Genomic DNA, 27,092 nt, shown 5'->3' with positions numbered 1-27,092 from the left:
CAGATCAAAAAGTATATTTTATTCTAACAGTATACACCAGAGTTAGTATCTATACACTCGATACTAATATTTCACATATTAGTTTTCCCTATTTTTTCTAATTTATATCTATAATTATTGTTCGTTATTTAAATAATTTAAGAAAATGTTATGCTATCAAATTGAAGAAATTCAATTTCCCATGAAGTCTTTATAATTGTAATACTTTTCAAAAAGCCATAATAATTTTAAGCAAAATAGTATGCTTTCTAAAATGTGCTGGAGATTTTACAATGGTTTTTAAAAGATAGTGCAGAGGTATTTGTAAGTGAACACAAATATCCCATCCTTCATTCTTGATCTCATCCTTTGTTATTGAAGACTTTCAAGTATGGCAATTAACGTAAGAGCATAGAGATAATTTCCAGTTGTGATGGTTAATACAGAATGTCAACTTGATTGGATTGAAGGATACAAAGTATTGATCCTGGATGTGTCTGTGAGAGTGTTGCCAGAGGAGATAAACATTTGAGTCAGTGGACCGGGAAAGGCAGACCCACCCTTAGTCTGGGTGGGCGCAGTCTAATCAAAAGCCAGTCCAGCTAGTATATAAGCAGGAAGAAAAATGTGAAAAGAGAGACTGGTCTAATCTCCCAGATTACGTCTTTCTCCTGTGCTGGACGCTTCCTGCCCTCAAACATTAAACACCAAGTTCTTCAATTTTGGAACTCGGACTGGCTCTCCTTGCACCTCAGCCTGCAGACAACCTATTGTGGGACTTTGTGATCATGTAAGTTAATACTTAATAAACTCCCCATTATATATGTATCTATTCCATTAGTTCTATCCCTCTAATTAGAACCCTGGCTAATAAAGCAGTATTACTTTGCTTATTCTACTTTTTCAGAAAGTCAAGAAACCTTTAGATTCTGTGATTTAGAGTATACTGAATTTATTACTTTGTTTTACTGACTTTCTTTAAATGTATGAGGATGAGTACGAACAGGTATATAATAACTATAGATTGAGCTCTTCAAAATCTGAATCTTATTCAGACAGCCACAGATCTATGTTATTTGATGACTTTCAAGCTTTCATTGTTGTACATACCAAAAATAAAAATGAATTACACCTTTTCTTGGATATTTGGAGAATTTTCAGAAATTAAAGAAACCTAGCTTTCTCTGCTAGTTTCAAGTGGCATTTAGCCTTTTGTTCGTTTACAGATTAGGTTAAGAATATAACAAACCCAAGGGATCATCTTCCCAGAAAAATGTTCTTATGCACATACAAGAACAATTTTTACATACAATTTCAAGTGTCCATAGAGTCCCCTGGAGCACATGTTTATAATGGATAAATTAGTAAAACTAAGAGAGAAGGTGATTTCATCTTCATATTCAAAGGGGCGTGTAACAAAGCAGAATTTCCAACACTGTGCATTGCTTCAGACAAAGCGGAATTTCCGACACTGTGCATTGCTTCAGTAAGTCTTTGGTGAGGGTGATTAAGTATACTCTGGAAACAGATTGAACGAAATGGTGCAAAAGGAATGCTAACCTTCAAATTGAAGTTTGACAAGATGGCCTCAGAGAATATGCTGTTATTTTATTATTGGATGTAAACAAAGATAGTATATTTAATTTAATAGATAGACTTTCAGAACATGAAAGTAATTAAAACATCACCACTGTACTACTATCTGCCACTCTCTATTTTCTCATCACAAAGGCAATACTAGTGTTTGATGTCCTCTCCCTTGATCCTTCTTAGGACTTTTGTTTCAAGATGGTGGGCGGATCATAGACAACTATTTCTTTCCATCCCTAAACCTATTAAATTGATAGGAAGGATAATCAGGAAGGGTAAAGTTCACAGCAATGAAGAAAATAATGACAATGAAGTCAATGGGTAAGAAAATTATACATTCCAGAAGATGAAAAAAGATAAAGGATGAGGCAGAAGTGAAACTGAACTGCAGACTAGAAAAATTGGGAAGGAAGCTGCAAAAGACAAACTCAAGGATAAATTTAACCTGACTAAGGAGACTCTTGAGTGGCTTTGTCTCAGGGACCCAAGGTCAGCAGACAGTAGATGTCTCCTAGTACTCGGATGAACTATATCCTGCTACCTGGCACTTAGCTCTGGACAAAAATCACAGGACTCTTCTCCAAAGAAACTGCATCATCTACCTCTGGTTAATCAGTGAAATTCTAAATAAACTGTAGAGCACAGTTTTCCTTATTCCAGCATTAAGATTTGGTTTAATGGCTACCCCCGCCCACTAACCTTAAAGTGAAGCCTGCTGAACTTGACCACACACAGTGCTTCCTATTTATTCCTTCTAAGTGTCGGCATAAAAACCAACATTCAACATAGACAACAGGATATCTGCAACATGAAAAAGATACAATAGAAACAGATAATTTGTGTAACATAATGATGAAAATTTGTTCAAAATCAAATATGTTTTCTCAGAAAGATTAAAGAAGATACAGTATCCACCAAATAGGAATGAAAGGTTATGAAAAAAAATCAAAGAAAAAGACAGAGCTTTTAGAAATTAAAATGATTGGAGGATTAATTAATTGAAAGATAAAAGTTTTTAAAAATCTAAGATTTATAGAAAGAAAGAACAAAATTCAAAAAGACCTAGTAAGAATCCATAACATCTGACTAAGAAGTGATCCCCAAAAAGGGTGAAAAGGAACAAATTTTAAAATACAAGGCAAGTTTAACAATTATTTTTAAGTTAAAAAAATAATGTTCATAGCTGAAGTTTCCCAGTGTTCAGGAATATGCAGAACAATGATAAAGTACCTTAACAGGGTTTTCACAAAGCACAGAATGGACTCAAATGAGGCTGTGATCAATTCTATCCTGGAATTTTTCAGGGTCACCAAATAACATATAAGTAGACTACTAGAATATGACTGAGAATTCAGGATTAGAAGAGAGAGAGGTAAGTGATTCTAGAAAAAGGGAACACCACACACAAAACTCTGGTGTGGACAAATGAAAACTGCCTGCTGTCCTATGGTAATCTTCGGAATCTGTAATAAGCACCAGCTCATCAGGACAGATGCAGCAATCAATTCAGACAGATACCAGCTCTTCACAACCAGTACAGCCATACCTGACTAAGTGTCATCCCTGCTGACACTGAGAGAGAAGGGCAAGTTCTTTAGTTTAAGAAGAACAAAAAGAATGAATAAAAGAAGAAAAAAAAAGATGAGGTAGATTTGCTATTTTAAGGCATACTGTTTATGGAGTGAGAAGACCAATTGTGCCGTAAATTCCTGCCCTTTGTCCTCCAGAGTCTATCCTTTGTCTGTATGTGTGTATGTGTGTGTGTGTGCGCGTGTGTAGGCCCGGAAGAGAGGAAGATGAATTAAATACATACTTGATTTAAAACTCAAGATAAAGCTTAATTTACTTCTGGGCAAATACATTGTTACTTTCTGGGTAAAGACTTCATTTTAAGGCAATAGATGGCTGATCGACCTTTCAGTAGAGGAAGTTTTCATGGTAAAGTCTCAGGGTTTCTTGAATATCAGAGGGGGCAAGAGAAGAGTTAAGGGTTATAAAAAGACAGGGGCTAGTGAAAGCAAAGATTCATTAAAAGCTCACCTTGGTTCAGGTACTATACCCTAGGACATACAGATATGGATTATTGGGATGATAAACAAGAAAAAAAACTGAATTCATAAGAGCCATGAGAGTGGTAAGTTTGGAGTGATAGGAGAAGGGAAAAATTAATCTATTCTTAGAAATAAGACTCAACCTGACAGGATCTATAAATTTGAGGAGTGTAGGCTCCAAGAAACCAAGAGTCTTTTTTACTTCTTATTCATCTGAGAGTTGGACAAATTAGGTTTGTTAATTTCTAATGAGTTAATTGAATGGGTGATTATGCAGATTGTGTTTTATTTTGAAATAGTAGTAAATTTACTTTAGCCAACTTACTTATTTTTCATATTTTGTCAAAAAATATTGCTTAAAGTGTCTCTTTTTTTCTAATTTAAATTCATGTCAGGTGCAGTGGCCCACACCTGTAATCCCAGCATTTTGGAAGGTCAAGATAAGTGGGTCATTTGAAGTCAGAAGTTCAAGACCAGCCTGGCCAACATGGTGAAACCACGTCTCTACTAAAAATACAAAAAAAAAAAAAAAAAAAGGCTGGGTGGTAGTGCTGCACGCCTGTAATCCCAGCTAATCGGGAGGCTGAGGAAGGAGAATTGCTTGAGCCTGGGAGGTGGAGGTTGTGGCGAGCCAAGATTATGCCACTGCACCCCACTCTGGGTGACAGAGTGAGACCCTGTCTCAGAAAAAAAAAAAAAAAATTCTCTGCTGCATGTCTCTGCTTCAGTTTGCAGAATCTCAGCCACAGTGAATAAAACTCATTCCAGTTCAGGAAATTCCATTTTCAGACTGGGCTCAGTGGCTCACGTCTGTAATCCCAGACCTTTGGGAGGCTGAGGTAAAAGGATCTTTTGAAGCCAGTAGTTCGAGTCCAGCTGGGAAATTAAGCGGGACCTGTCTCCAAAAACAAATTTAAAAATTAGCCTGGTGTGTTGATGCACACCTGCAGTCCCAGCTACAAAGGAAGCTGGTGCAGGAGGTTCGCTTGAGGCTAGGAACCTGAAGCCACTGCACTCCAACCCAGGCAACAGAGACAGACCTATCTCTGAAAGAAGAAGAAGAAGAAATAAATTCAATTTTCAGAAAATGGCCCATTAGAAGTCTCCAATTAATGAAGTGATAAATTGAGTTGTGCATAAAAAGTAACTGTAAGTTTTATATTTCTTGTATAACAACATATTTCTCTAACTTAGTAATAAGTCTATTGATTTGTTCATAAATGAAATTTGAGACACAAGCAAGGTGAGTTGTTACATGTTAAATTAGTTATTATAAAATCAGGCTTTGGTCAAATTGTGTTATTTAAAAGTAAATAAATAATTAGCTGATCTTTCACACAGTGTTTTCCAATGTCCTCATTACTGTCTTCTGCACAAACCACTAGGGGGCAAGACAGTCTAACATATTAGAGCAGACCTAATTGTATCCAACAGAGGGCAGTAATACACAAACTAGGGAGACAAGCCAATCACATTACATTTCAGCCATTCACATCTGCCATTTCCTCTGGGGATTATAAGAGGGAGGGAAGAGAGAAAGGAAGGAAGGAAGGAAGCAAGGAAGGGAGGGAACAGCCTTCTCAATAAACAATTCATTGGCTGACTTTTCTGAAATTGTTAAACAAGTGAATTTAATAAACAACTTTTTCTGAATTTAAATAGTTTAACTTTGAAGTGAAAAACCACAAGTTAGAAGATAAGTGTTAACAAATAGAAATGAGAAAATGTGAAAATCATTTCCAATGAAAGGAAACAAGTGTTAACAACTTTATTTTTAACATTACTTTTAAAGGATAAGTAGTGAATCAACAGCATAAATAATTATTTATTAGACAAATAACAAGAGCTGAGTATCTGTGAAGTGTCAGACATTCAAAGTCATAGTCAAGGGATTAGCAATGTCTCATAAAATATCTTGAAGAAAAAAAACCTCGGTTATGGGGAAAAGTCAAGAGTCGGAAAGCCCGGGTTTATTACTGACTATGGTATCCGACGGCTGTATGATAATTGGTAGGTTGGTCAATCTACACAGCCTTCAGTTGCCTCATATGCAAAGTTACAGAACTTGTAACATAAATGGTTTCCCAACCTGGCTGCTCATAGAGGAAACCTTGCATTGTCATTCTCCATACCTTGTGAATTAGCACTGACTCTCCAGAAATGAAACTCAGCAACACCTATACATACATATATATATATACACACATATGATACAATTTAAGATCATATAATACACACATGCAATTCTAGGTAATTCTGATGATCTGACATTATTATAACTATTGGGTTAAATGATGGTTAAGATTTCTTTTTTCTCTTTAAAATACTGAGTTTATGACTATTTGTACATAACTACAACTAGTATTTTAGGATATAAGGTATTTTTCTCACCCAACACTAAACACACACACACCCCAAAAACTCCATCACATTAAAAGAAAAAAAAAATAGAACTTGACAGAGTTCAAGATATGCTCTCCTAAAATGTGGCACCTTGACATATGGAATATTTTAAGTTGAAGGAATTTGTGAAATAGATACGCAGGAAGGTGGTTCTGACTTTCTCAATTCCTCCCCTGGAGAAGGCCAGTTTGATCACGAGAGGATCCGGATTCTGGATCGACGATCCGACGGCTTCCTGGCTGATTCGGATCGCCTGCCCGCCCGCCTGCCCGCCGCCTGCCTGCCTGCGCGCTCTGCAGCAAGCGCAAGCGCGCGCAAGCAAGCAAGGCAAGCGTGGATCTTTTTCCATGATTCTCTATTCTTCCTCAAATCTATTTATAAAACACTCAGGTTTAACTGATTTTTTTTCAGTCTTCACTTCTTTATGAAGGCTCCTGTATCATGTAAAAATAATATTAAATAAATGTGTATGCTTTTCTCTTGTTAATCTGTCTTTTGTGACAGACGCCCCAGTCACTTAGGGGAATCCCATGATGCGGAAGGAAAACGTTTTTTTTTTTTCCCTCCCCAACAAATTAAAAAATAAATCAATTTGGAGACAAAGTTTCCAAGAGTTCCACTGAAACACTGGCACTTTTCATTTTCCCTTAGAACTTTCTTTCTTTTTTTTTAATGAATAGTTGTCATTATTACTTTTGATGTGATGTGGCTGCAACTGATTATATGCATAAATACCTTGACATTATTATTGTTCTTGTTGTTGTTATATCTTGTATTAGTCCATTCTCATGCTGCTAATAAAGACATACCTGAGACTGGGTAATTTATAAAGGAAAGAGGTTTAATTGACTCACAGTTCAGCATGGCTCAGGAAGCCTCAGAAAACCTACCATCATGGTGGAAGGGGAAGCAAACACGTCCTTCTTCAAACGGCAGCAGCAAGGAGAAGTGCTGAGCAAAGGGGGAAAAACACTTAACCATCAAATCTCGTGAGAACTTACTCACTGTCACAAAAACAGCATGAGGGTAACCGCCCCTGTGATTAAATTACCTCCCACTGGGTTCCTCCCATGACATGTGGGGATTATGGGAACTAAAATTCAAGATGCGATTTGAGAGGGGACACAGCCAAAGCATATCATAACTTGAATTTGTAATGACTAATCACCTCGGGAATAACTTCATTACATGTAGTCTGACTCCAGAGAAAGTTGAAGAATTTCTCTCCTGTGAACTATGATGGCAGCATTACAACTGAAATCCCGCTTTAAGAAAAAGCTGGAAAGAAACAGATTTAGCCCAGTAGTAATATATGAAACAAAACAGAAATAAATTCTTTAAATGACTGGTAAATCCCTTTCTGTGTGAAAGTTTATCTTTTTCAATGTCCTTCCAAGAAAAAGGACTCACAAGTTTAACTTTAACTTAGATATAGCAAAGAAAATGTTCTTGTAAGTCACCTAACTACCCAATTAGATCCAGTGACAGAAGATGTAAAATGGCTTCATTTTTGGTGAGTACGTTATGTTTTTGATACACAACTTGCTCACAAGGACATGCCAATCTTTGTGTTATGTCACTTCTCTGGAAGCAGTATAGATTCTTGTGGGATTTTAAACATAGTAAATGGCAGAGGAGATGAGATACCTCATTACAAATGAATGAATAATAACCTTAGAATCTGAGGTGATATTGAAGGACAATCAGAGGCAATCATATTCTCTGCTAATCTGCTGTTTTGGTCACTACATTATATTTTTAAATCAGACTACATAATTTTCCCTCAAGAAAATAAGAATTTATTATTTTAGTAATTTCATGTGACACAGTACGTCCTGGGTCTGTGGAAGAACAAAGCAAAGTAATTCAGAAATCAAATGGTACATAAATGAGGTTTTTGCAGTTATCACATTTTTCTAATTGTTATTACTTATCTCTTCCCCATTTCAGTCTCTCTTTCTTTCTAATGGTGTTACAGAGTGATCTTCTTTTAATTTTGGACTAGCACTTAAAATATATATTTCTATTTCAAGATTACTCTAAAAATTATTCTTCTATAATGGCAGCAAAAATATAATTCTGCAATTGCAAAAACCATTTTCATGTTTTATTTTAAAATTCTAATTTAAAATAAGTACAACTTCTAAGAAGCTCTTTCACCAGCTATTTAGGTTCATTTTAAATACACCTGCATTTTTTATTTGAGGAAGCTGCAATGTTATATTCCATGTACAAGTCAACTAGTCCTAAAATGTTAAGTACTAAAGCAGTGCAAAATATACACAAAGAAGGTTAAATTAATTGGGGTAAATAACACTCCTATATGACATCTAATTTATATCATATCCTGCTGCAACTGGAAATACAACTGAAATGTTTTAGAATTTCATAAGTGAGTAAGAATGTGGACATTTTACCACTGTCAAGTAAACTTACAAAACGTGTCCATTTTACCTTAACTTGACAGCTCTGAATAATCTTAGTTAATATAATACCCACTATTAATTTTACCGTTAGGAAAATCAAGCCTGCAAGAAAGAAATCCAATTTTCAAGACTATGTCGCTGCCTGAACTATATATGGCATATACCCTTAACTTTTGCTGTACTAATAACCAGCTTCTCCAGAAATACCTTTCATCATTCATTTCTAGGATTGTGTGATACACTACACCAACTACAATGTTCCTGTACCACAGAATCACACTCTGATTTAACACTCCATGGAACCCTATTCTGAATCATGAATCAAAAACAGAGAATGTTAATTCTCTGTCTCCTGGAATTTATATTATCTTACTTCTCTTGTCTCCTATCTTTTCTCTTTTCCCTAAATACTTGGAGAGAATAATTCAGAAGCTCCTCTAAGATAGAGAAAATGCAAACACATTTGAATCTGTTGATGAGACAGATTCTCTTAATTCTTGGCCAAATCTGAAAGGTGAGCCAAAGTGATAGGAACAATGTATTACTATAGTTTTGGAAAAGCACTTTTATGACAATGTTGGCAGAAGAGATGTAAGAACATTAAACACCTCTGTGTATTCTGCCTTGCTGTCTAAAAAGTCATCATTAATATGCTAATGTATTGTGCACAAATAAGCTGTTACATCATTTTATGTTTTAAATATAAGGAAATTGATATAACATGGTGAATTGAGAAAAAGCACAGTAAGTGTATCAAATCTATTCTACCTTTCCTTAATGTTTATACAGTAGAATAATTTTGTAGTTTAAAAGTTCAGAAAGGCTCTTCAGATAGTCTGGGTCACCTATTTCCAGATAGTTTGGATTATATATTTTATTAATTATTGAACTATCATAGAGGAAACTAAACTTGTGTCTTGATGGTGGTGAAGTTCCTGAGCTCTAGAATCAGGCTGCCAGGGCTGAATCCAAGCTCTTCCACATGCAAATTGAGCAACATTGGGCAAGTTACTTAATTACTCCAAGACTCAGTTTGCCTATCTGTAAAATGGAAACAAAGTAACTGATCATAAGATTATTGTGAGCTAAAGCACTAAAGTACTAAATGTAGTTCCTGCCCATCATTGTTCAATAAACATATTACTTGTATCATTTTACTTTGTTTTTACTTTGTTCCTCTCTCAAATATCTGCAATCAAAAGCAAGAGATAATGCCTTAGTGTCTGGATCAACCGAAATCAAACTGGATACTCAATTGTGAGTTTACTTTAAGTCATGAAATACTACGACTTTGAGGCCAAAACACCATCAAATAAAGGAGACAGATGCTGAAAATGGCAGGGCCATAGGTGCCAAGGGGGTATTGCCGAAAGGGGCAGTACCACTTTCAGGGGAGTATTTTTAGCTCCTGTTTCTTCAAGTACCAGCCATGTGACATGAGCAAGTTGTTTAATCTCTGAGGCTCAACTTTTCCATATATGAAAAGAGCGAATAACACACACATATCAGACCCTTATCCTGAGAATTCAGAGATCATTTGTGGAGGATTAAAAACTATGAATTTGAAATTGGGAAAGAAAAAATTTCTTTCACTTTGAGAGAAAGAAAAAAATCAAAACCTCCATGTTCAGCCTGAACTCCCCTCCTTTCCGGAACCTTCCATGTTTCTACAGTTATCTGCCCCCAGAGGTATATTGGTTACTCTTCCCTCTTTGTTATCCTCAGACATATCTTCCTTACCTGTCTCAAAATTAATTATGAGTCCATGGCCCATAGAAATGAAAGATTTGTTTCCATAGTCCCAGCACCTAGCTAAGAGAAAAACACAGTGAATTATATTTAGCAAAGTAATTTTTTAATAAATGATTGAATGCTTAAATGAAGGAATGTATTCTCTTGATATTAAAAATAGGACATATTATTTCTTCAGATAAGTGACAAAAAAAAGAAATCCACACCACTATTTACCAAACAAGTTGCCTTCTCCATGTATATCTCCAGTTGCATGATTCTTGGTATTGTCATAATTAGAAACGCCATGCTAACATTTCAGAGTCAAGCACACATCTCTTTTGTTGAGTCCATAAGGACTCCAGCCTGCTGGTGGGGCAGAAGCTGCACAGCCATCTGGAAAGAAAACTTGGAATCCTGTGATAGGGCCAGAAAAGGGGCATTAGCTTCATGAATGTGGCACTCATACAACTGTTGGAACAAAACTGGCAGTGAATCAAACCCTGAGCTTGTCTGCCTGTCTTCCTTGGAAGAGTTTATGCATTACATTGGCTACAAGAGACAGGCAAGGACTTTAAGACACAAGCAGAAGAAAAGATAGAATGTCATTTAAATCACATTTCCAGACTCCTTTTCAAGTGAAAACCCAGCAACTCCGAGTGGATTTATGCCAACAATGCTTAAGCATTTCTGTACATGATCAGATCACTCTCATGTCACCTGGACTACCGTCACTTGTGAACAGTAGAAGGCTGTACTGTAGGGGATACTGCAAGTAGAGAACCAGTCTTTTCACTCAAGCAGACAGATTTGTGTGGAGAATTCTGGTTAATTCATAACCCATTATAAACTGAAGCATTTAACAATTCTTGATTAAAGATTCAAAATCTTATAATTCTTTGCCAATAAAATACAGGCTTTCACTGTTTCAGTAACCATGCTTTGAAAATCATGGAAAAAGCCTTACTCCACAGTTAGACAAAATTTAATATTTTAATCAGCTAAACTGAAAAAAAAAAAAGAAAGTCTTAGTACTTGTGTGTATGAAATGCTTTATACACACACACACACACACAGACATACATATATATATATCTGTATAAGTATATATGCAAAATATTATTCCTCTGAACTGAAAAGAGACAGGTTTTATATTGAATAGTGCCTAAAAATTTCAAGCCAATTTTGGAAGGAAAAAAAAAGGAATTTCAGCTAGTCAAATGGAATGCAAGAAAATTAGTTGTGATTTTTCTTTTATACATGACAAATTATGGCTCTCCAAATTCTAGTTCTTCGACATTTGGCAATACTGATTCATATAAGCCATGAATTATTTAAGGATACTTTTATTAACCAAGAAGGCTTAGTAACCTCTCTACCTAACTCATTTCTTCCTTCCAATTTAATGTAACTAATAAAATTCCATTGTATGATGTGTAAGAGTCACAGTTATGGTTAAATAAAAAATCTATTAAGATTCTGTTAAAAATCTAAAAATTGGTCAAAAATAAACATGCCAAAATACTCCACTGGCAGCCTTTACTCAAGCCAAGACATCTCAAGATGGAAGACTGGGTGTTAAACATCTTTTAATTCCCATCACTTAGCACAGGCCTTTACACTTAATGAAATCTCAAATGATATTGGTCAAAAGCATAAAGGTTGATTACAAATTTTAATAAAATAAAAATTTTCTCAGCTTATATATGAATTTTACTAAATAAAATTTTACTAAAATAGAAATTTCCTCAGTTTATAAAGGCAGAAGTAACACTGAGAGAACGTTAAATACATCCCTCTGTTCTTTCCAATTTCACTTTTAAATTCTCCACCATAAGGTTGAAATGTATGTTTGCAATAAGCCTATCTTAAGTGAGCAGAAAAAAAGATTAAAGGGTGGAAAAGCTACATGAGATCATGGGTGCATGGATGAAGTGAAAGTAGACATGAAGAGGAAAAAAGTTCCAAGCACTCCAAGGAATAAAAAAAAGTAAATAGCAGAAAAGAATTTTACCACAAAATCAACTTTATACATTTATAATGAATTTCCTAAGGGATTTTTAAAAATCACAATCAATGAAAAGATCTTTAAAGAAGAAAAAAGAAATAAATCACTTTAATTCAATCCAATAAAAGCTTTTCTTTATTTTCTGAGAGATAGATTCCTTTTTGAAGCCCTCCAAGGCCAGGTCTCTACAGTCAGCATAAAATTGAAGTTGAGCAATTATTTGTTGAATTTTAATTTAAACAGTGGTAGATCAGAATAATTTAGGTCAATTATGATCAAGGATTCATGTCAGTTTGATAGCCTCCAGGATGTGAGTTAATGATCCCCTCCCTCAATGGGGTAGTGAAAAGAACACTCAATAAGAGGTCAAGAGAACTGCGTGCTTTTTTCACATTCACCATTTAACTAGCAATTATTCATCTCTCTGGGTCATAGTTTTATTTTCTGGTCACTACAGATAATATTTGCACAATCAAGTTATTTTGATGAGCAATGAGACACTACATGTAAATGATTTTGTAAAGATAATTTTGTAAGTATAAGGAATCCCTTATGAAAACTCATTCCCTAACCAACGTTGCATTGGTTGCGTGAATTATTTTTAGTAGGACATTGTAATAGGTATAGCTAAAAAGCAAAGTCATTTGATAGCACAATATAAAAGCAAATGTCTTCGAGAGAAAAAAATATGATGCAGTGAACATGCATTAAAGCACTTTTTGAAAAGCTGCTCTTTGGAAAAATTATTTCTCAGCAGCATCCAGATTGTTTCAGAGCATATAAATGCATGTATGATGTAACATTATTAATGAATAATATATATAATTTTTTCTTCATCCATAGTGAGTGACCTTGTTTTTCAATGGAAAGAAAATTAGAGTTGTTTCCAATTTACTAGTGTTAAAATTCTGTAAAACCAGCCTTCTAGCATAGTAAGTTCAAATTCAAACCCTATAAACACGCTCTCTTAAAAGTTGAAAATTTCATTAGGCATTTTGTGTGCAATTAGCATTTAAAATGCACAATTTTGCATTTGTTATCATTAGGGTTAATAATAGTTTATACTCTAAGCCATGCAAATATTGGCAGTAATATCAGACCTTGTTTAGAAATGTTGTATATGAAACTTAACCTAACTAAAACTACAGGAGATAAATCCACATAAACCCAAGCCCCAAACCCTGTGAATTTTCCCTGAATTATCACATCATTTTAAATCATCTACACAGGCAGTAACTTAAACAACAATGTTCTGATTAAACTAAAGAGCTTCTGCACAGCAAAAGAAACTATCATCAGAGCAAACAGGCAACCTACAGAATGGGAGAAAATTTTTGTAATCTATCCATCTGACAAAGGGCTAATATCGAGAATCTACAAAGAACTTAAACAAATTTATAAGAAAAAAACAAACAACCCCATCGAAAAGTGGCCAAAGGATATGAATGGACACTTCTCAAAATAAGACATTTATGCAGCCAACAGACACATGAAAAAATGCTCATCATCACTGGTTACTAGAGAAATGCCAATCAAAACCACAATGAGATACTATCTCACGCCAGTTAGAATGGCAATCCTTAAGTCAGGAGACAACAAATTCTAGAGAGGATGTGGAGAAATAGGAACGCTTTTACACCGTTTGTGGGAGCGTATATTAGTTCAACCATTGTGGGAGACAGTGTGGTGATTCCTCAAGGATCTAGAACTAGAAATAGCATTTGACCCAGCCATCACGTTACTGGGTATATACCCAAAGGATTATAAATCATGCTGCTATAAATACACATGCACACGTATGTTTATTGTGGCACTTTCCAAGAGCAAAGACTTGGAACCAACCCAAATGTCCATCAATGATAAACTGGATAAAGACAATGTGGCACATATACACCATGGAATACTATGCAGCCATAAAAAGGGATGAGTTCATGTCCTTTGCAGGGACATGAATGATGCTGGAAACCATCATTCTCAGCAAAATATCACAAGAACAGAAAACCAAGCACCACATGTTCTCACTCATAAGTGGTAGTTGAACAATGAGAACAAATAGACACAGAGGGGAACATCACACACCGGGGCCTGTCGGGGGTTGGGGGGCTAGGGGAGGCGTAGCATTAGGAGAAATACCTAATGTAGATGACAGGTTGATGACTACAGCAAACCACCATGGCAAGTGTATACCCATATAACAAACTTGCATGTTCTGCACATGTACCCCAGAACTTAAAGTATAATTAAAAAGAACACAGCATTATCATGGATTTAGAGAAATTAAAGCAGAAGTTTTTTTAGGCCCTTTAGTGAGAGCTACAGTATTTTCCTTTCATCCTCATTGTTGCCACTGATGCTTTTTGTGTTTGCTTTAGGTGAGGGATCTATTAAAATTTTCTTTAGATTTAATCATTGAACATAGCAATGAAATGGGAATGCATGAAAAATGAGTTTGACATTGTCAAGACATAGTGAACATATCTTTTTATCACAGAGTTATAGGAAAGTTTTTGGATAGTAAATATCATTTCATATGATTAAGATGAAAATTATATTCTATTTGGCTTTTTAAATGTGAGAAGACTATGGTTTTTGTCCCTCTTGTGTTGATACAGCCAAAGAAAATAACTATGACTTCACTGAAAGCATTAATAATACTATCTTCAGAGTGGGGTTCTGGTTGAAAAATATATGCTAATATTAAAGATTGACAATTTTTCATTAGCAATTCAACATAGATGTGTTGCTAATTAGAAAAACCCAAATTTAGATATTAAAATATGCATATTATTCTATCTCATTCAACCTAGGATTTCAGAATTCTACTTTAAAAATAAGTAAATAAAGGTAATTTGGGGAATCTCTTTTGCTATGAAACTTGGAAAAGACTCAGAGATCCTATAGATGAGCAATTTAATTTTACTCATGAGAAATTTTTCTAGCTGTTAGCTTTGAGAATCTGTATCTGCTAGATCATAAAGTTTAATGCTTTCTAGTTGCTCTCAAGTATACAGAAACCTAAATTTAACATAATTTTTTCCCAAAACTGTTTTAAATGTACTTAGGAAATGTACTTTCAAATAACAGGTCAGGTGCAGTGGCTCACGCCTGTAATCCCAGCACTTTGGGAGGCTGAGGTAGGCAAATCACTTGAGGTCAGGAGTTCACGACCAGCCTGGCTCAACACATGGTGAAACCATGTCTCTATTAAAAATACAAAAATTTTCTGGGTGTGGTGGTGGGCATCTGTAATCCAGCTACTCGGGAGGCCAAGGCAGAAGAATCACTTGAACTTGGGAGGCGGAGTTTGCAGTGAGTCATGATTGTGCCACTGCATTACAGCCTGGTTGACAGAGCAAGACTCTATCTCAAAAAATAAATAAATAGATAAATAAATAAACAACTGTTAATACTTTTATAAAACAAATAAAAAGAAAATTGATATTTATATCATCCTTTAGAAGAAAAGACATGAAACTATAGTTATACACGTCATAACAACATTTCAGTCCACAATGGACCACATATGTGAGCATGATCCATAAGATTCTAATACTGTATTCTTACTGTACCTTTTCTACATTTAGAAATGTTTAGATACACAAACTATTCAGGGCAGTAACATGAACTACAGCCTAGGAGTAGTAGGCGAGACTACCCAGCCTAGGTGTGTAGTAGGCTACACAGTCTAAGTTTGTGTAAGCACATTCTGTGATTTTCAAACAATGACAAATAGCCTAAAGACACATTATGCAAAATGTCTCCCCATCACTAAGTAAGGCACGACTGCATTAGAAATTTCTTTTTTGCTGTTCTCTGAATGAAAAGTGTATTCCCAGGCATCTATGAGTATCTCTGGCATACTCATATTTATTTGCATACCTCTTTACAATGTAGAATAATTGTTTTCAATGTTTTTTGAAACAGTATTTCTGAATCTCAGAAGTAAAATACCATAAGAAAAATTTAGATATGTGGACCTGTCATTCTAAGTAACAACTAGACTCATGGACCACTAAAAATCAAGGTTGTGGAGAAAGGATAAGTGGAGACTTGAGATCAAAGTGGGGACAAGTAAAGGAAGGAATGGAGAGGCAAGAAATCCCACAGAATCTACCAAAAAAAGGAAAAATGGCTTATGACCCCCATTTCTCAACTTTCTGCTTCCCTCCTTTCCCAAATCACAGCAGCATGCAACTATAGACAATCAGGCAAAAATATTGAGTGATCTATAGTAATGTCTACAAGGTATTCTACCAAATGAATACACTATAATATAATACATTCTAATTATTTTCTATTGTTTGACATTTGCATTTTATACAAAACTTTGAATAGATCACTGAATATGTCCATAGGAATAATTAGTAGAAGTAAATCAGATAAATTATCAGGAATGAAAATGTTAAGACTTTTAACCCCAACTACTTGTCAGGTAGATTGCACTAATACTTCTACTAGTAGCACATAAGCTACATACTGCCTTGAAATCTTGCCAACTTTAGCTGTCAGAACAAAACACATCTATTTTATCTAATTTTAGAAACAAAACTGACTTTCATTTCCAAAAAGCTAATAATGGTTTATTATTTTTTTCTGACTGTAAAATATACATGCTTCTCTAAAAAACAAAATAATTAAACAATCAAGTTCTTACAAGGAAAACAACATATCCTAAATATGTCAACTCAGAGATATTTGATTATCATTGTGGTGAATCTTCAAAACTTTATCTGAAACATTATCTCTCTGTCTCTCTATTATCTACACTAATATGCATACACAAAAATTCTTTGTGATCTTACTATAATGCTATTTTATAACAAATTTTTCACTCTACAAGAAGCACATATTTTTTTTCTTGCCACTAAACACACACATACACACACACATACACACATATATATACACACACACACACAAAGTATTTTAATGTGTAAAATAATCTCTGCTTTCTATACCTAGGTAATTTCCAATCTTTCTCAATTATAAACAGTGCTCTCATGAATACCTTTGTGTTTATATTTCACACACATTTTACATACTTGTTGATGTGGTTTGGCTCTGTGTTCCCACTCAAATCTCACGTCAAATTATAATTCTCAGTGTTGGAGGAGGGGCCTGGCAGGAGGTGACTGAATCATGGGGGTGGACTTCCCACTTGCTGTTCTTGTGATAGTGAGTTCTCATGAGATCTGGTTGTTTAAAAGTGTGTAGCACTCCCCACTTTGCTCTCTGACTCTTGCAAGCCATGTGAAGATGTGCTTGCTTCCCCTTTACCTTCTGCCATTATTGTAAGTTTCCTGAGGCCCTTCAGAGGCAGAAGCCTGTACAGGCCATAGAACTGTGAGCTGATTAAACCTCTTTTCTTTATAAATTACCCAGTGTTAGGTAGTTCTTTATAGCAGTGCGAGAATGAACGAATACAGATAATCAGTACCAGGGAAATGGAGTATTGTTATAAAGATATTTGGCAATATGAAAGCAACTTTGGAACTGGTTAATGGGCAGAGGCTGGAGGGCTCAGAAAAAGACTGAAAGATTAGGGTAAGTTCAGAATTTCCTAGAGACTTGTTAAATTCTTGTGACCAAAATGCTGATAGTGACATAGACAGAGATGTTTGGCTGAGGATGTCTCAGATGGAGATGGGAAACTTGTTCAGAACTGAAGTAAAGGTCACTGCTGCTATGCTTTAGTAAAGGGGCTGGCAGCATTGTGCCCATGCTCTAGCAATTTGTAGTACTTTGAACTTGAGAGAAATGATTTAGGATATTTAATAGAAGAAATTTCTAAGCAACAAATGCTTAGAGAGATGTGGCAAGGCTGCTTTTAAAAGTCTACATTCATCTGCAGAAACAAAGAAATAAGCGGAAATTGGAACTTACATTTAAAAGGGAAACAGACAGAGCATAAAAGTTTGGAAAATTTGCAGCCTGACCACCTACTAGAAAAAAACCAAAACATTTTCAAGGGAGGAAATCAAGCCAGCTGCAGACATTTGCAAAAGTAAAGATAATCAAATGTTAATAGTCAAAACAAAAGGGACAATGCCTCCAAGGCATTTCAGAGATCTTTGTGGAAGCCTCTCCCATCACAGGCCTGGAGTCCTAGGAGGGCAAACTGGTTTCATGGGCCAGGCCCAGGGCCCTGCCATTCTGTGCAGCCTCAGTACATAGCACCCTGCCTCCCAGCTGTCGCAGCTCCAGTCATGGCTAAAAGGGGCCAAGGTACAACTTAGGTTATTGCTTCATAGTGTGCAAGCCCCAAGCCTTGGCAGCTTCCACATGATGTTAGACCTGCAGGTGCCCAGAAGACAGGAGTTGAGCTTGGGGAGCCTTCACCTAGATTTCAGAGGATGTACAGAAATGCCTGGATGTCCATACAAAAGTCGGCTACAGGGGCAGACCCCAAATGGAGAACCTCTACTAGTTCCGTGTGGAGGGGATATGTGGGGTTTGAGCCCCCACACAGAATCTCCACTGGGTCATTGCCTAGTGGAGCTGTGAGAAAAGGGCCATTGTCCTTCAGACCCAGAATGGTAGATCCACCAATGGCTTGCACTGTGAGCCTAGAAAAGCTGTAGGCACTCAATGCCAACTTGTGAAAGCAGCCGCAAGGGCTGTACCCTGCAGAGCCACAGGGGTGGAGCTGCCCAAGACCTTGGGACCCTATCCCCAATGCCCTTGCATCAGTGTGACCTAGACATGAGACATGGAGTCAAAAGAAATTATTTTGGAGCTTTGAGATTTAATGACTGCCCTCCTGGGTTTCAGACATTCATGGGGCCTGTATCCCCTCTGTTTTGGCCAATTTTTCCCTTTTGGAATAGGAGCAATTACCCAATGTGAGTATCTCCATTGCGTCTTGGATGTAACTAACTTTTTTTTATTTTACAGCCTTATAGACAGAAGGGACTTGCCTTGTCTCAGATGAGATGTTGGACTTGGACTTTTGAGTTAATGCTGGAGTGAGTTAAGACTTTGGGGGATAATTGGAAGGCATAATTTTGTTTTGAAATGTGAGAAGAATGTAAGATTTGGGACGGGCCAGGGGCAGAATGATATGGCTTAGCTCTGTGTCCCCACCCAAATCTCATGTCAATTTATAATCCTCAATGTTGGAGGAGAGGCCTGGTGGAAGGTCATTGGATCATGTGGGTGGACTTCCCCCCTTGCTGTTTTTGTCATAGTGAGTGAGTTCTCATGAGATCTGGTTGTTTAAGTGTGTAGCACTTCCCCCTTTGCTCGCTGTCTCTTGCCAGCCATGTGAAGATGGGCTTCTCCTGCCATGATTGTAAGTTTCCTGAGGCCTCTCCAGAAGCAGAAGCCTGTATAACCCATGGAACCATGGGCTGATTAAGCCTCTTTTCTTTATAAATTACCCAGTGTCATGTAGTTCTTCATGGCAGTTTAAGAATGGACTAATACACTTGTGCAATTATCTCTTTAAGAAAATATATTTCAGTAAGATCCCTGTGTCTAATGTCATGAGCATTTTAAAGTTATTCTCCAAACAACAATAAATGAATCTTTCCTTTAGAACATCTAATCTGCAAACTGTCTAATGGGATTGGTAGTAATATAGACAAATTTGATATTTTAATATTGGGCAATCAAACGTGTCAACATTTTGAAAATCTGCATATATCCATAAACCAATAATTTCTATATGACAAATAAATAATGTTACATAATGTGGCATAGATAAATGGCCCATTTAATGTGCAAGATAAGCCAACAGAGTCAAAAGGAATAGTTTTAAAGCTCATCAATATTGCTTTAGATACCCCATTGCAACTAACCTTTAAGAAACTACCACTTGCCAACTTTTGGTGTAATGTGAAAGAAAAGCATCCACAATTATAGCTAAGGGGTGTTAAAATACTCCTCCTTTTTCCAACTCCATACATAACTGTGTGGTACCAGATATTTTATATATACATCCACCGAAATAACAGTGCAACCAATTGAAGACTGAAGTAGACACGATAATCCATTCCCTTCTATCAAGCCAGATATTAAAGAAACTTGCAAAATTGTAAAGACAATGTCACTCTTCACCTGAAAATTTTATTTCAAAATAAAAAATTATTTTTTATAAAAATAAGCCGGTGTCCTATGCTAATAGGCAATGGAATTATTATTGTTATTTAAAATAAATTAACACATATATATTTATTTTAATTGCTTAGCTTTAATTTATAGTATGGTAGATATCAATAGACAAAATGCACATAAACAAAAGTCTTTACGGCCTTCAAAAATTCTTAAGAGTATAAAGGGGTCCTGAGACTAAAAGGTTTGAGACATTTAGCCTCATAGGAAGTCACTCAAAGGAGCACACCTCTTCAGAATCTGATAAACCTTGAAAAATTCAACAGACAAAACATAGCACTTCATTTAAAGGATGCTCCATAATCTCTTCTTCCATTTCCAAGGTTTGGACAATTTTTCCTGACAGTATTTACTGAGAAAATAAGCCACATTTTACTGAGATTTAAAATGTGTGTTGGAACTCAGGCTTTAAAAAAATAAACAGAATCATGCCTGCTTTACATTATAAATTTAGTTTTAGGACTATGTAGGCAGGATGAGAATTCTGATACAAATTTTTGTAACACTAAACTACAGAACTACAAAAAAAACCAACAAACACAGTCAATTTTTTGCTTTAGAAAATCTGAAACCCCAAATTTAAAAGCAGTTTGTTACCAGTTGTAATGTTCTTATCATAAGGCATGAATAAGAATTATTTAAAAAGGGCAGTGAAGGCACAAAATGTATCCATGATAGACTTTTTGAAGGAAATATTTGAGAGAGAGGAACACAATTCCCCTTTTCCCTTGACAAATGCGGGACATCTGGTCACTTTAATGAAGCATATGGGTACTAAACATTAGCTGAGCGTTTCTTCTGTTGTTCTTACAGAAACTCTAGAACTCAAGAGACTACAATTTCTTATTTTAAAACAAATACAAAAAAAGTAATTTATTTGTATTATAAATTCCATGGTATATTGAAGGTATAAATCTGACTTTTAGGGCAAGTCTACCATATTTAATATGGCTAGAGTTTATATTTTATGACAGACTAGTAGCCCAAGTTATTAGGGTATGAATCCCCAATAGGCATACATATTATAGCATCTGAAAACAAAGGAGTTTAATGCATTTTATTTAAAGATAAGCAGTGTTCTATGGAGTAAATGATCAGGGACAAAGAATACAATTGAGCAAGCTAAGGAGTCAGCCATTTAAATCTTAAAATTAAACCTGAAATCAAGCAATCAATCTTTGGTAGAATTTATAATCAAATGATGGCTGTATACAGTTAAAGCAATGCAATAACTACCTATTGGGCAAAGAGTTTAGGTAAAACATTAAAAGTGATTGAATAATTAAGGTATAGCCACCCTCCCTACAAGTAGCCAACCTCTTGAAAAGACACATCTGGAGAATCACTAGAGGCTTTGGGGATGTTTAGAATTCCTTCAATTCCTCTTCAGTCCCTCTTGACTAGTGAGCCAGGCAAAAGGTGCCTTAGGAGAAACTTCAAGACAAAGAACTAAAAATGTCATTTTATTCAAGAAAGCTATCTCTGTCTGATTTACAAAATGCCCCTACCTTTAAAAAAACAAACAAACCAACCTCCTTCATTGGTTGTATTGTGTTTTGTTTTGTTTACACATAGCTTGAATTATAAATAGTGGCCTAATTTTAAATTGTCACAGCTGAGATGGTCAGCTAGCTCAGGTAAACAAAGCACTGTCTTGTCTCAGGATAATCAAAGCAAGGACCAAATGCTGGTTTGCCAAAGGGATAAAAAAAAAAGAAAAAAAAAAATTCAATTCCATGGGCCTCTCTCTCAGATGCTAACTTTAGTGGAAAGGTTCTGTCTCTCCTCTCTTTCCCCCAGTATATTCCCCTTCTCCTCTTTTCCTACTTCCCCTCCTCTCTCTTTCTTCTCCCTCCTTTCCTCCCTCCGTACCCCTCTCTTTCTTTCTCTGTCTTTCTTCCAATTTATGTATGTTGATAAAGAATATGAGAACGGGTGTACTGTTTCCCATAGTCAGTTTATACTTGCCCCCTCTAATAGAACTAGCAAAAAGAATTAGAAACCAAGGTGTTGGCAGTCTCTGCCTGACTTGTGTGAGCTGTTTTAAAATGTGAGCATAGACAGAAAAATTCCATTTCTATGAACGAGTTCAGCCTTAGAATAATCCTCAGGAATGCATACACACGCACATACACACACACACACACACACACACAATTACTCTGGGGAACAAAATTTTAATCTAGTCTATAAAATGCTAAGTCAGGAAATATATTCTTATGAATGAAAATTATAGTTTCATGACAAAAACATTCTTTTCAAAATATATATTGCATAGACTAGTATTTGTGGTGCATCCGTAATGGGCAGAAATTTCTTTGAAAATTGACATCTCTGAGTGGAATATCAACTCTTCTTTCTTTCTGTCTCCAAACTCCTTTCTCACTGCAAGAAATAATTTAATTAATAAAAAATTGGTCTTTAAAACATGGGAGTGGCAAGACTTTCTCCAAAAATAATCTACAGATACTATTTTAGTTTACATAAATATCTAATTGTTCATAATAAAAATAAGAATCACACTGATTTTTCCTGTGCCTGTCCTTACATTTTAAACTTTCTTAATTTTAGTAAATCTAAACTTACAAGGTTATATCTGCAATATCAAATTAGGACACAGCAAGCCACCTCCCCTCTATAACTACCCATTTTCCCAATACATGCAAGACATATGATAGAGTTAGTGATAGAGTTCTTTAAAAATATTCATAGAAAAATTATATATATATCTCCATATATAATAATGTACCTTTCTCTTCCATACTGATCAAACCTTAAAAATATAGAAAGCACTTTCATAAAAATTCAAATAAAATAATTTAAAATTATGACATGTTAACTTCTTTCTTTAATATTTACACCCGTCAAACATGCCTTCCACCACAGGTTAATATAACATCCTGCCCATCTTGATATCGGTTTTACTTTGTCAGAGTTTTTTTTTTTTTTTTAAATTCTGTACAGATCTCTTCTCTAGGTGTTGTTAAAATACTAGACCTAGTTTACCAAAGTAGAAGAAATCTTAAGCATGTGTCTTTTATCTCTGAACTCCAGCTAGAGTAAGAGCTAATTAGGAAAACATACATGTAAAAATACTTATTTGGATTTGACCGAATTAGAGACCAGGGCTGAGCTAACTGGTGTCTAAAGGGATTGTATGCATCACCTCTGTCTTGTTAGCACTGGGTTCTCATCAGCAGTTCACCACCTAATAGCCTCACCTCTTTGAGCAGACTCCTGAGGTGCACCCAGGTACTGCTGTCAATGCTGGTATTCCAAGCCTTAGGAGGCTCAGGGTTATTTCCAAGCCAAGTCTCAAGCTGGAGCAAAGTTACACATCACTTCCCTAAGTTCCAGTCCCCACACTCTAAAATGAGGTTCATCACTTGGTGAACAAATGTGAACCTGAAAGAGCCAGTCCTTCATGATGGATCCCAAGTAGCTAACTGTGCCTAAATTTAAAATAGAGCCAAGTGGCCATTTGGTGAGTAGAGGTTACACATATTCTTTGAGTTGCCTGAAAACCCTGGAAAATTGTACCTTTTTAACTTTGAGACTTTTCAGTGCTCACCTGAACCAACCAATCAATCACAGCTTAACTGCCTCAACCAATCAGATCTCAGCTTATTAACCAATCAGAACTAAACAACTGTTAATCTTTCATTTGCATAAACAGATCTGACTGGAAACCTGGGTGTAAACTTTTGTTATAAAATCTGAACCCTTTCTTTGTTCTCTAGAAAGCACCTTCCTTGTACATAGAGGACTGTGGTCTTTCTAATTTGCAAACTGTTCACCAGAATAAAGTCTTTCCTCCAAGTTCTTTTTCAGATAACTTTGTCCACACCTTTATTTAACCTACCTTACATGGCAATTGTGAGGAAAAAAGGAACTATTTTTTTTAATATATCCAAGTTCTTTAGAGATAAGTAACACATGGGTAGAGGTTATAATAATAATTGCTTCTAAGTACTTGCTTCTTAATACTAACAATATATGTCAAAAATTTTTCCAAAATAAAGTTAAGAATGCTTGGGAAAATGAAATCTGGTGGTATGGAGGTTACCAGAGCAGAAACATTGCTACTAAATATGTTACGAGTTCAATACGCGTTTTAAAGCTTTATTTTTCTGACTATAAAAATTTTATCACGATGTTTCTCACTCCACCTTTTGTGGAGAATTTGTCCGGATTAAGTTATGTAAGTATGTAAAAATGCTTTAAGCAAACTAAACAAATAAATATCATGCAAAATGTAAGAACTATCTTAAGTGACAAGGCAGACCAAGTTCTTATGCATAATTTTTATAAAGTTGATAGAATTTTTGCACCATTAAATTGTGCACTGTTCCCTGGTTCCATCTATGAAACCATTTCTCTTTCATAAAGACAGAGTGCTATTAATGGTCTGATCATTTAAGGATTCTTGAGTTTTAATATGAATTCTAATACTGCCTCTCAAAGGAAAGCATTTATCTGTGTTTTTTTTAATATAATTATTTATTTAAAAAACAAAGACTGCAATGTCTACCTCTCTTAACTACTGTTGTGTAAATTCACAAAGTTAGTTAAGACTGAAACACAATGTTCCTTAAGTCACAATGAATGCTGGCTGATTCTGGATGAAAAACAAATTGTTTGCAAAAGAAATACGTTATCCATACACTTAGTATGGATAATAAGGGTATATACATAAGGGTATAAATATATGTGTGTGTGTGTGTATATATATATATATATGGAAGGATTCATTGTTGAAAGATGATCATTTAAAGATTCTGGTGTTAGAAAATCATCCTTTAAATGTATGAGGGTAGTCTGAACTTCTATTTAGCATACATGAGATGGGAATTTCATTTTAATATTGGCAGTGAATATATGAAGGTTCAAAGTAAGATAATCAATAATGCAAATTAAAATATCTCTTAGATTCATTTTATGTGTCACCATTTCACACTTCCAACTTTTGGTCATTTATAAGTCTGGTGAGAACATTTCATATAGGTTAGTATATCTGTCTTCAAAACAATGGAAATAGGGAAATAACTGTTCCCTGAGGAACAGTTCAAGGTAGTGCCTAACATGGTCCAAGATGATCAGTCACCACACTGCATTTTGAGTTCTCAGGGACAATTAAATGTTGCTATGAGAAAAGAGTAAGCAAAGCAAGTAGCATGTGTTTCAACAGAGAATATAAAATATTAAAATAAAAGGTTATTGAAACAGATTTGCTGTGTGTCTCCTCCCAAATGTCATGTCGAATTGTAATCCCTTTGTGTCAGGGGAAGGACCTGGTAGGAGGTAATTGGATCATGGGGGCAGATTTCCCACATGCTGTTCTCATGACAGTGGGTTCTCATAAAATCCGATGATTTAAAAGTGTGACACTTCCCCCGTCACTCTCTCTCTCTCCTGCTGCCATGTAAGATGTGCCTTGCTTTCCCTTCACCTTTCACCATGATTGTAAGTTTCCTGAGGCCTCCCCAGCCATGTGGAACTGTGAGTCAATTACACCTCTTTATTTTATAAATTACCCAGTCTCAGGTAGTTCTTTAGAGCATTGTGAAAACAGACTAATGCAGTTGTTTGAGGTATAATTGAAGAACAATAGACCTCACATAATTTAGAGTATATAATTTGATGATAAGTTTTGGCATATGTATTCACCCATGAAGCTATTGCCACACTGATATAAAAAATATTTCTGTCACCTCCCCCCGCCAAGTGTCCTCTTGCCCTTTGTAGCCCCTTCCTTCTGCCCCTACCTGCTGTCTCTCCCAGGCAACCAATGATTTACTTCCTGTTACTGTCAATTAATTTGAAATTCATTGAATGATATGTACATTCAGTAATACAGTATACTCTGTTTTATTACTTGCATCTTTCACTTAAAATAGCAGCATTGAGATTCATCAATGTTATTAAATGTATTAACCGTTTGCTCATTTTTACTGCTGAGTAAAATGTACTCCATCGTATGGATACACCACAATATGTTTATTCATGCCGATGTCGAACATTTAGGTTGTTTCCATTTTGTAGCTGTTACACATAAAGGTGCTATGAGCATCCTCATGCAATCTTCATGTAAACATAGGTTTCATTTTGGTCTGGCAAATACCTAGGAATGAAATGGCTGTGTCATATGGCAGATGGATGTTTAACACTTTTCAAAGTGGTTTACCATTTTGTATTCTCACCAGAGGTGTTTTAAAGTTGCAATTTCTCCAGAACTATTTTGTGTGGTCAACTATTTTTATTATTTTTAGATACTCTGATTTGGCAGCAGCTAAAATCTCTGTTCAACATTTTCAGCCATCTAGCTTTTGCTTTCTGATAAGTTTCTTGGAGTCCCCCTGGTGCATGTTTAGTTTGGTTCAGTTTATATGACAATGCAGGGATTCTCTGCTTTTGAATTCATCGTTTTAAGAATATTCTCCTCAATTCTCAACCACCCTGAAAGCCTCAAACTCTATCCTCTAATACCAAAAGCTAGTAACACTATAGCTTTCAGCTTAAGTTCTGCCCACCCACATCATAGACTAACCCTTAACCAAAAATGAACATAGATGTCAGCCATGTTTCAAGGATTGAATTCTAACCAAATTCTTCTCCCCATTTCTTTATAATACATAAATATTCATTTAAAAATCATTCTATTTGATGATTATGCCCCAATTCTTTAGTTAGTGATATGATTTGGCTCTGTGTCCCCACCCAAATCTAATCCTGTAGCTCCCATAATTCCCACATGTTGTGGGAGGGAACCAGTGACATAGGATTGAATTATGG

Source organism: Papio anubis, chromosome 9, assembly GCF_008728515.1.
Source record: "Papio anubis isolate 15944 chromosome 9, Panubis1.0, whole genome shotgun sequence".
Taxonomy (NCBI): Eukaryota; Metazoa; Chordata; class Mammalia; order Primates; family Cercopithecidae; genus Papio; species Papio anubis.
This window is presented reverse-complemented; position numbering follows the sequence as displayed.